Below are 9,939 nucleotides of genomic sequence, written 5' to 3'. Positions count from 1 at the left end.
CACATGTTTCCCATGCCAATAAAGCCCCTTGAATTGAATTGAATTGAGTACTGAATTTGAATTACTTCTGAACAGTGTGAGGGGCCAAAGGCCTCTGCATTTGGGATAGGGGGGCTGTGAAACTCTCCCGCCATTGTTATGCTCAAGGGTTTTGACACCTCACTTCACACCTCCATGCTAATTGAAGTTGTATCCATTCTGTCTATCAAGCTTGGTATCATTAATTTAGCATTCAGTCCTTATAAAGTAAAATATTTCATTGTAATATATCTTTCTTCTTGGCTTTTGAAAATAAAAAAATTGCTTCAGACTAAACATGACTCACTCAGTTCCAGGTTGGATGGTGTTTTCTGCTTTCTGTTGTTTGTTTGACAGAACATTTGCTGTGAAATAGCTTTGAAATAAGATTCTTTGGTAGTAGGAATCCTTCCAGGTCATTCCATCCAAAATCAGGTTGTAGGCCAGAAGTTTGATTTGGAATGAAGGTTATGTTGTAGAGGGTAGTATACTGTATGTCCTTCCTGAAAACATGCTAAAAAATGCGGGAGCTCATCTGTTCTCTCTCTCTCTCTCTCTCTTTCTTTCTTTCTTTCTTTCTTTCTTTCTTTCTTTCTTTCTTTCTTTCTTTCTTTCTTTCTTTCTTTCTTTCTTTCTTTCTTTCTTTCTTTCTTTCTTTCTTTCTTTCTTTCTTTCTTTCTTTCTCTTTCTTTCTTTCTTTCTTTCTTTCTTTCGGCTTCCTCCTTCCTCTTTCTTTCTTTATTTCACTCCTCTCTTTCTCCTCTATCTCACTCTCTTTCTCCTGTCTCACTCTCCTCTCCCTCTGTAGGTATCTGTGTTGTGACACTCAGACAGAGATGAGGGAGTGGTTCTCTACCTTCCTTACTATCCAGGTGAGAGGACACATACTGTCACACTGGTTATTATGATTCACTGTTCTGTCTGTCATACTGGTTATTATGATTCACTGTTCTGTCTGTCACACTGGTAATTATATGATCCACTGTTCTGTCTGTCACACTGTTCTGTCTGTCACACTGGTTATTATGATCCACTGTTCTGTCTGTCACACTGGTTATTATGATCCACTGTTCTGTCTGTCACACTGGTTATTATGATCCACTGTTCTGTCTGTCACACTGGTTATTATGATCCACTGTTCTGTCTGTCACACTGGTTATTATGATTCACTGTTCTGTCTGTCACACTGGTTATTATGATCCACTGTTCTGTCTGTCACACTGGTTATTATGATCCACTGTTCTGTCTGTCACACTGGTTATTATGATTCACTGTTCTGTCTGTCACACTGTTCTGTCTGTCACACTGGTTATTATGATTCACTGTTCTGTCTGTCACACTGGTTATTATGATCCACTGTTCTGTCTGTCATACTGGTTATTATGATCCACTGTTCTGTCTGTCACACTGTTCTGTCTGTCACACTGGTTATTATGATTCACTGTTCTGTCTGTCACACTGGTTATTATGATCCACTGTTCTGTCTGTCACACTGGTTATTATGATCCACTGTTCTGTCTGTCACACTGTTCTGTCTGTCACACTGGTTATTATGATTCACTGTTCTGTCTGTCACACTGGTTATTATGATCCACTGTTCTGTCTGTCACACTGTTCTGTCTGTCACATCATATTATGATTCACTGTTCTGTCTGTCACACTGGTTATTATGATCCACTGTTCTGTCTGTCACACTGTTCTGTCTGTCACACTGGTTATTATGATCCACTGTTCTGTCTGTCACACTGGTTATTATGATCCACTGTTCTGTCTGTCATACTGGTTATTATGATTCACTGTTCTGTCTGTCACACTGGTTATTATGATTATTTCTGAATTAAGGTCAGAGTATAATTTGCTCTCTCTCACTTCTCTTTCTCTTTGTCTCTTGCTGTTCTTTCTCTCGCTTTCTCTTTGTCTCTTGCTGTTCTTTCTCTCTCTCTCACTTCTCTCTCTTTCTCTTTGTCTCTCGCTGTTCTTTCTCTTTCTCTTTGTCTCTCGCTGTTCTTTCTCTCTCTCTCTCTCACTTCTCTCTCTCTCTTTCTTTGTCTCTCGCTGTTCTTTGTCTCTCTCTCTCTCTCTCTCTCTCTCTCACTTCTCTCTTTCTCTTTGTCTCTCGCTGTTCTTTCTCTCTCTCTCTCTCTGCCCCCCACCCCACCCCACCCCTCTCAGTATGATGGTAACGTGTGGCCAGCGGATGCAGTACAAACACGCAGGACCCGCGCGTTGCCGGCGGATACGCGTCATGGTAATGTGGCGTTGATTCGCGCGGGGGCAGCGAGAATGAGATGAACAGCGTTGCAGCTACCACCGGACCCGCTGGCGTGAGTCAATCCTCCAATCACAGGGGCCAATCCACAGTCGTGGGCCTATCAGAGACCTCCATGCTGACACAGCCACTCCAAGCCCTGTCCTGAGTCCCATGATGCAGTGCGTGTGGGGTCAGGAGGGGGGCGGAGTCGACCATGTGGTCAGGATGGATAACCTCTGGACTCTGATTAACCCTGATTACGCTCATCGCAATCCCTACACACACACACACACACACACACACACACACACACACACACACACACACACACACACACACACACACACACACACACACACACACACACACACACACACACACACACACACACACACACAGGAGTCTACAATTGTGCATGGGGCTTTTTTCCTTATCAGCTGGATGGTGTGTGTGTTGTTGGGTATAGTGATCATATATTGTTGTGTTGTCTCTTCGTGCCGTAAGCTTGTCTGTGTCCTTGTTGAATGTGAGCACAGGATGTTGAATCCATACAGAACACTGACTGTGTTAGACATGACTGTTAGCACTCACCATTACACATGACAGAGTTCATGTCAGCCAGTCTGAATGAATTAATCCCTCTCTACCCCCTTCTCTCTCTCTCTCTCTTCCACCCTCTCTCTCCACCCTCTCTCTCTCTCTCCACCCTCTCTCTCTCTCTCTACCCCCTCTCTCTCTCCACCCCCTCGCTCTCTCTACTCCCCCTTTTCTCTCCCCTCTCTCCTCCTCAATTCTTCTCTTTCTCTATCCCTCTCTATCCCTTTCTTCTCAATCCCTCTCTATCCCTTTCTCTCAATCCTCTCTCTCTATCCCTCCCTCTCTCTCTCTCTCACCTCTTTCTCTCTCTCCCTTCTCAAATGCCTCTCTATCCCTCTCTCTATCCCTCTCTCTCTCTCTCTATCCTCAATCCTCTCTCTCTCTCCCTCTTCCTCTCTCTCGCAATGCCTCTCTCTCTATCCCTCTCTCTCTCTCCACCCCTCGCCTCTCTACTCCCCCTCTTTCTCTCCCTCTCTCCTTTTCCTCCCTCAATTCTTCTCTCTCTATTCCTCTCTCTCTATCCCTCTCTCTATCCCTTTCTCTCTCAATCCCTCTCTCTCTATCTCTCTATCTCTTTCTCTCTCAATCCCTCTCTCCTCTCTCTCTTTCTCTCAATTCTTCTCTCTCTCCCTCTCTCTCAATGCCTCTCTCTATCCCTCTCTCTCTCTCTCAATCCCTCTCTCTCTCCCTCTCTCGCAATGCCTCTCTCGCAATGCCTCTCTCTCTATCCCCCTCTCTCTCTCTCTCTCTCTCTCCCTCTCTCAGCTCTTTAGAGATGTCTGACAATGGGGCCAGACAAGGTGAGACATTATCTAAAGTTCCTACGTGTGTCAGAGTGTGTGTGCAGTTATCTAATTGTCTGTGTATGTTCCATAGGGGATAGACCACCAGCCGTAGAACCCACAAAGTCTTCAGAACATTCCAGTAACAACGACCCCCCCCCCCCGCCCACACACACACCTGTGCCTATGAGCTGGACCTCTATGCAGGGGCAGCAGGTGTGTCATGAGGAGAGAGAGACTCTGTTACCACAGTGCCTTTTAGGACTGCAGTGCACCCTGGGACCTGTAAGAAGCTCCTGGTATGGACTGAGAGGCTGAGAACAAAGACTGACTGAGTACAGACTGTCACTGGAACAGACTGACTGAGTACAGACTGACTGAGTACAGACTGACTGAGTACAGACTGACTGAGTATAGACTGACTGAGTATAGACTGACTGAGTACAGACTGACTGAGTACAGACTGACTGAGTACAGACTGACTGAGTACAGACTGACTGAGTACAGACTGACTGAGTACAGACTGACTGAGTATAGACTGTTACTGGAACAGACTGACTGAGTACAGACTGACTGAGTACAGACTGACTGAGTACAGACTCACTGAGTACAGACTGTTACTGGAACAGACTGACTGAGTACAGACTGACTGAGTACAGACTGACTGAGTACAGACTGTTACTTGAACAGACTGACTGAGTATAGACTGACTGAGTACAGACTGACTGAGTACAGACTGACTGAGTACAGACTGACTGAGTACAGACTGACTGAGTATAGACTGACTGAGTACAGACTGACTGAGTATAGACTGTTACTGGAACAGACTGACTGAGTACAGACTGACTGAGTATAGACTGTTACTGGAACAGACTGACTGAGTACAGACTGACTGAGTATAGACTGACTGAGTACAGACTGACTGAGTACAGACTGACTGAGTACAGACTGATTGAGTATAGACTGACTGAGTATAGACTGACTGAGTACAGACTGTCACTGGAACAGACTGACTGAGTATAGACTGACTGAGTACAGACTGACTGAGTACAGACTGACTGAGTATAGACTGACTGAGTATAGACTGACTGAGTACAGACTGACTGAGTACAGACTGACTGAGTACAGACTGACTGAGTATAGACTGTTACTGGAACAGACTGACTGAGTACAGACTGACTGAGTACAGACTGATTGAGTATAGACTGATTGAGTACAGACTGACTGAGTATAGACTGACTGAGTACAGACTGACTGAGTCTAGACTGACTGAGTATAGACTGACTGAGTACAGACTGATTGAGTATAGACTGACTGAGTATAGACTGACTGAGTACAGACTGACTGAGTACAGACTGACTGAGTACAGACTGACTGAGTACAGACTGACTGAGTACAGACTGACGGAGTACAGACTGACGGAGTACAGACTGACGGAGTACAGACTGACTGAGTACAGACTGACTGAGTACAGACTGACTGAGTACAGACTGTTACTGGAACAGACTGACCGAGTACAGACTGACCGAGTACAGACTGACTGAGTACAGACTGTTACTGGAACAGACTGACTGAGTACAGACTGACTGAGCACAGACTGACCGAGTACAGACTGACCGAGTACAGACTGACCGAGTACAGACTGACTGAGTACAGACTGTTACTGGAACAGACTGACTGAGTACAGACTGTTACTGGTACAGACTGACTGAGTACAGACTGACTGAGTACAGACTGACTGAGTACAGACTGACTGAGCACAGACTGACCGAGTACAGACTGACCGAGTACAGACTGACCGAGTACAGACTGACCGAGTACAGACTGACTGAGTACAGACTGACTGAGTACAGACTGTTACTGGAACAGACTGACTGAGTACAGACTGACTGAGTACAGACTGACTGAGTACAGACTGACTGAGCACAGACTGACCGAGTACAGACTGACCGAGTACAGACTGACCGAGTACAGACTGTTACTGGAACAGACTGACTGAGTACAGACTGACTGAGTACAGACTGTTACTGGTACAGACTGACTGAGTACAGACTGACTGAGTACAGACTGACTGAGTACAGACTGACTGAGTACAGACTGTTACTGGAACAGACTGACCGAGTACAGACTGACCGAGTACAGACTGACCGAGTACAGACTGTTACTGGAACAGACTGACTGAGTACAGACTGATTGAGTACAGACTGACGGAGTACAGACTGTTACTGGAACAGACTGACCGAGTACAGACTGACTGAGTACAGACTGACTGAGTACAGACTGACTGAGTATAGACTGACTGAGTACAGACTGACTGAGTACAGACTGACTGAGTACAGACTGACTGAGTATAGACTGACTGAGTACAGACTGACTGAGTACAGACTGACGGAGTACAGACTGACTGAGTACAGACTGACTGAGTACAGACTGTTACTGGAACAGACTGACCGAGTACAGACTGACCGAGTACAGACTGACCGAGTACAGACTGACTGAGTACAGACTGTTACTGGAACAGACTGACTGAGTACAGACTGACTGAGCACAGACTGACCGAGTACAGACTGACCGAGTACAGACTGACCGAGTACAGACTGACCGAGTACAGACTGTTACTGGAACAGACTGACTGAGTACAGACTGTTACTGGTACAGACTGTTACTGGTACAGACTGACTGAGTACAGACTGACTGAGTACAGACTGACTGAGTACAGACTGACTGAGCACAGACTGACCGAGTACAGACTGACCGAGTACAGACTGACCGAGTACAGACTGACCGAGTACAGACTGACCGAGTACAGACTGACCGAGTACAGACTGACTGAGTACAGACTGTTACTGGAACAGACTGACTGAGTACAGACTGACTGAGTACAGACTGACTGAGTACAGACTGACTGAGCACAGACTGACCGAGTACAGACTGACTGAGCACAGACTGACCGAGTACAGACTGACCGAGTACAGACTGACCGAGTACAGACTGACCGAGTACAGACTGTTACTGGAACAGACTGACTGAGTACAGACTGACTGAGTACAGACTGTTACTGGTACAGACTGTGAGTACAGACTGACTGAGTACAGACTGACTGAGTACAGACTGAGTACAGACTGACTGGAGTACAGACTGACTGAACAGTATAGACTGACTGAGTACAGACTGACTGAGAACAGACTGACTGAGTACAGACTGACTGAGTATAGACTGACTGAGTACAGACTGACTGAGTACAGACTGACTGAGTACAGACTGACTGAGTATAGACTGTTACTGGAACAGACTGACCGAGTACTGAGAGGACTGACCGGTACAGACTGACCGAGTACAGACTGTTACTCTTTGTCTCTGAGATAGATAATGGGATGATCTTCACCGACAATCCAGCAGTCACTGTCCCTGTATGTCCCACATCAACCCTGTCCCCTCCTCGAACCGTCCCTCTCGCTCCCTGTTGTGAACTCTCCCCACCTGTACCCTCATCTCGTCAGCCTCACCCGTGTCCCCTTCTCTCTTAAAGACTCCCCATCTGTAGAGTGCTCACATCACCTCTCCCACGGTGTTCTCCCTCCATGTTTTAGACTGTAATTATTTATTTCTCCAGCAGAGGGAGCAGCATATAGGAAGTTAAGGGGGGACTCTGTCCATTTAGAAATATGGTCGTGTATGTAGGTAAACTCTTAGACAACCATGACCATCACTAGACATTAAGTTGGTTCCACTAGACATTAAGTTGGTTCCACTAGACTAGAGGGAGGACAGTGATGTGTGTGTGTGTGTGTCCAAGTTTTGTAGTGACATCATTACTCCCACTTCTAGGTCTTAACCCCCCCCACCCAACCAACCCATCCACTCACTCAACCAACCAACCAATCCAATCCAGCCCCCCCCCCCCCTCCTCCCACTGGCCCTCATATCTGTTTTTGTCCAATGAAAGAACTGATCTGTTTCCTGTTTTGTTAAGACGGATCGTCTGTCTGGTATAAACAGAATAAACACATTTCAGCCAGAACTGTGTCTATCATTTAGACCCCTAACTATGTGATGACGTGGAGCAGTCATTGTTTGACTGTAGTCTGGTTCAACCAGCATGGATCTGGTGAGCTCATGTTCTCTTTCAATTCAGTACAAACTAACCGCGGGCACAGCGGTGAGAATGGTTTCACAACGCTAGTGTGACTGACTGTGACCCACTGGTCAGGAATCAGGAAGGGTCTACCGCTCTGCAGATGGATCAAAAAGCTCTGTATTCTCATCAATATCACATACTCTCAATCCTCTTATCATATGTAGCATTTCACTTTTAATCTGTCTCTGTCTTATAAATGTGTTTTTATGTGAAAATAACTGTAGTATATCCTCAGTTCTTCAGATTGTAACTGTAGGTATGGTTTTAATAAAGTCTATGCTCGTTGGATCTACAGTCTGTGTGTGTGACTGAGATGTAGCACGCTCTGACACTACAACCATTCCGTTCTGCCGTCGGCGTCTGTTCTCTAAATGACAAATCAACTGTCTCCATGGTGACCAACTGCCCTCGGATTCTGTTCTCTAAATGACAAATCAACTGTCTCCATGGTGACCAACTGCCCTCGGATTCTGTTCTCTGAATGACCACCCATCTGTTTCCACAGTGACCAACTGCCCTCGGATTCTGTTTTCTGAATGACCACCTAACTGTCTCCATGGTGACCAACTGCCCTCGGAATCTGTTCTCTGAATGACCACCCAACTGTCTCCATGGTGACCAACTGCCCTCGGAATCTATTCTCTGAATGACCACCCAACTGTCTCCACGGTGACCAACTGCCCTCGGATTCTGTTCTCTGAATGACCACCCAACTGTTTCCACAGTGACCAACTGCCCTCGGATTCTGTTCTCTGAATGACCACCCAACTGTTTCCACAGTGACCAACTGCCCTCGGATTCTGTTCTCTGAATGACCACCCAACTGTTTCCACAGTGACCAACTGCCCTCGGATTCTGTTCTCTGAATGACCACCTAACTGTCTCCATGGTGACCAACTGCCCTCGGAATCTGTTCTCTGAATGACCACCCAACTGTCTCCACGGTGACCAACTGCCCTCGGAATCTGTTCTCTGAATGACCACCCAACTGTCTCCACGGTGACCAACTGCCCTCGGATTCTGTTCTCTGAATGACCACCCAACTGTTTCCACAGTGACCAACTGCCCTCGGATTCTGTTCTCTGAATGACCACCCATCTGTTTCCACAGTGACCAACTGCCCTCGGATTCTGTTTTCTGAATGACCACCTAACTGTCTCCATGGTGACCAACTGCCCTCGGAATCTGTTCTCTGAATGACCACCCAACTGTCTCCATGGTGACCAACTGCCCTCGGAATCTGTTCTCTGAATGACCACCCAACTGCCAACTGCCCTCGGATTCTGTTCTCTGAATGACCACCCAACTGTTTCCACAGTGACCAACTGCCCTCGGATTCTGTTCTCTGAATGACCACCCAACTGTTTCCACAGTGACCAACTGCCCTCGGATTCTGTTCTCTGAATGACCACCCAACTGTTTCCACAGTGACCAACTGCCCTCGGATTCTGTTCTCTGAATGACCCACCCAACTGTTTCACAGTGACCAACTGCCCTCGGATTCTGTTCTGAATGACCACCTAACTGTCTCCATGGTGACCAACTGCCCTGGGAATCTGTTCTCTGAATGACCACCCAACTGTCTCCCACGGTGACCAACTGCCCTCGGAATCTGTTCTCTGAATGACCACCCAACTGTCTCCACGGTGACCAACTGCCCTCCCGGATTCTGCTCTGAATGACCACCCAACTGTTTCCACAGTGACCAACTGCCCCCGGATTCTGTTCTCTGAATGACCACCTAACTGTTTCCACAGTGACCAACTGCCCTCGGATTCTGTTCTCTGAATGACCACCCAACTGTTTCACAGTGACCAACTGCCCTCGAATTCTGTTCTCTGAATGACCACCCAACTGTCTCCACGGTGACCAACTGCCCTCGGAATCTGTTCTCTGAATGACCACCCAACTGTCTCCACGGTGACCAACTGCCCTCGGATTCTGTTCTCTGAATGACCACCCAACTGTTTCCACAGTGACCAACTGCCCTCGATTCTGTTCTCTGAATGACCACCCAACTGTTTCACAGTGACCAACTGCCCTCGGATTCTGTTCTCTGAATGACCACCTAACTGTCTCACGGTGACCAACTGCCCGGAATCTTCTCTGAATGACCACCCAACTGTCTCCACGGTGGCCAACTGCCCTTGGAA

The 9,939-nt window shown here is 46.9% G+C and overlaps 1 long non-coding RNA gene across 1 annotated transcript; it reads left to right on the top strand.

Moving 5' to 3' along the window:
* The first annotated feature begins 820 nt into the window (after window positions 1-820).
* Window positions 821-6,713, top strand: LOC135536825 (uncharacterized). The gene is made up of 4 exons (XR_010455071.1): window positions 821-890; window positions 2,191-2,266; window positions 3,632-3,666; window positions 3,743-6,713. It is a non-coding gene; the product is annotated as an uncharacterized LOC135536825 (long non-coding RNA).
* Window positions 6,714-9,939: the final 3,226 nt, after the last annotated feature.

This window comes from Oncorhynchus masou, unplaced genomic scaffold (assembly GCF_036934945.1).
Source record: "Oncorhynchus masou masou isolate Uvic2021 unplaced genomic scaffold, UVic_Omas_1.1 unplaced_scaffold_6677, whole genome shotgun sequence".
NCBI lineage: Eukaryota > Metazoa > Chordata > Actinopteri > Salmoniformes > Salmonidae > Oncorhynchus > Oncorhynchus masou.
Note: the sequence above shows the minus strand (reverse complement) of the source record. Positions and strands in the feature narration are given on the sequence as shown.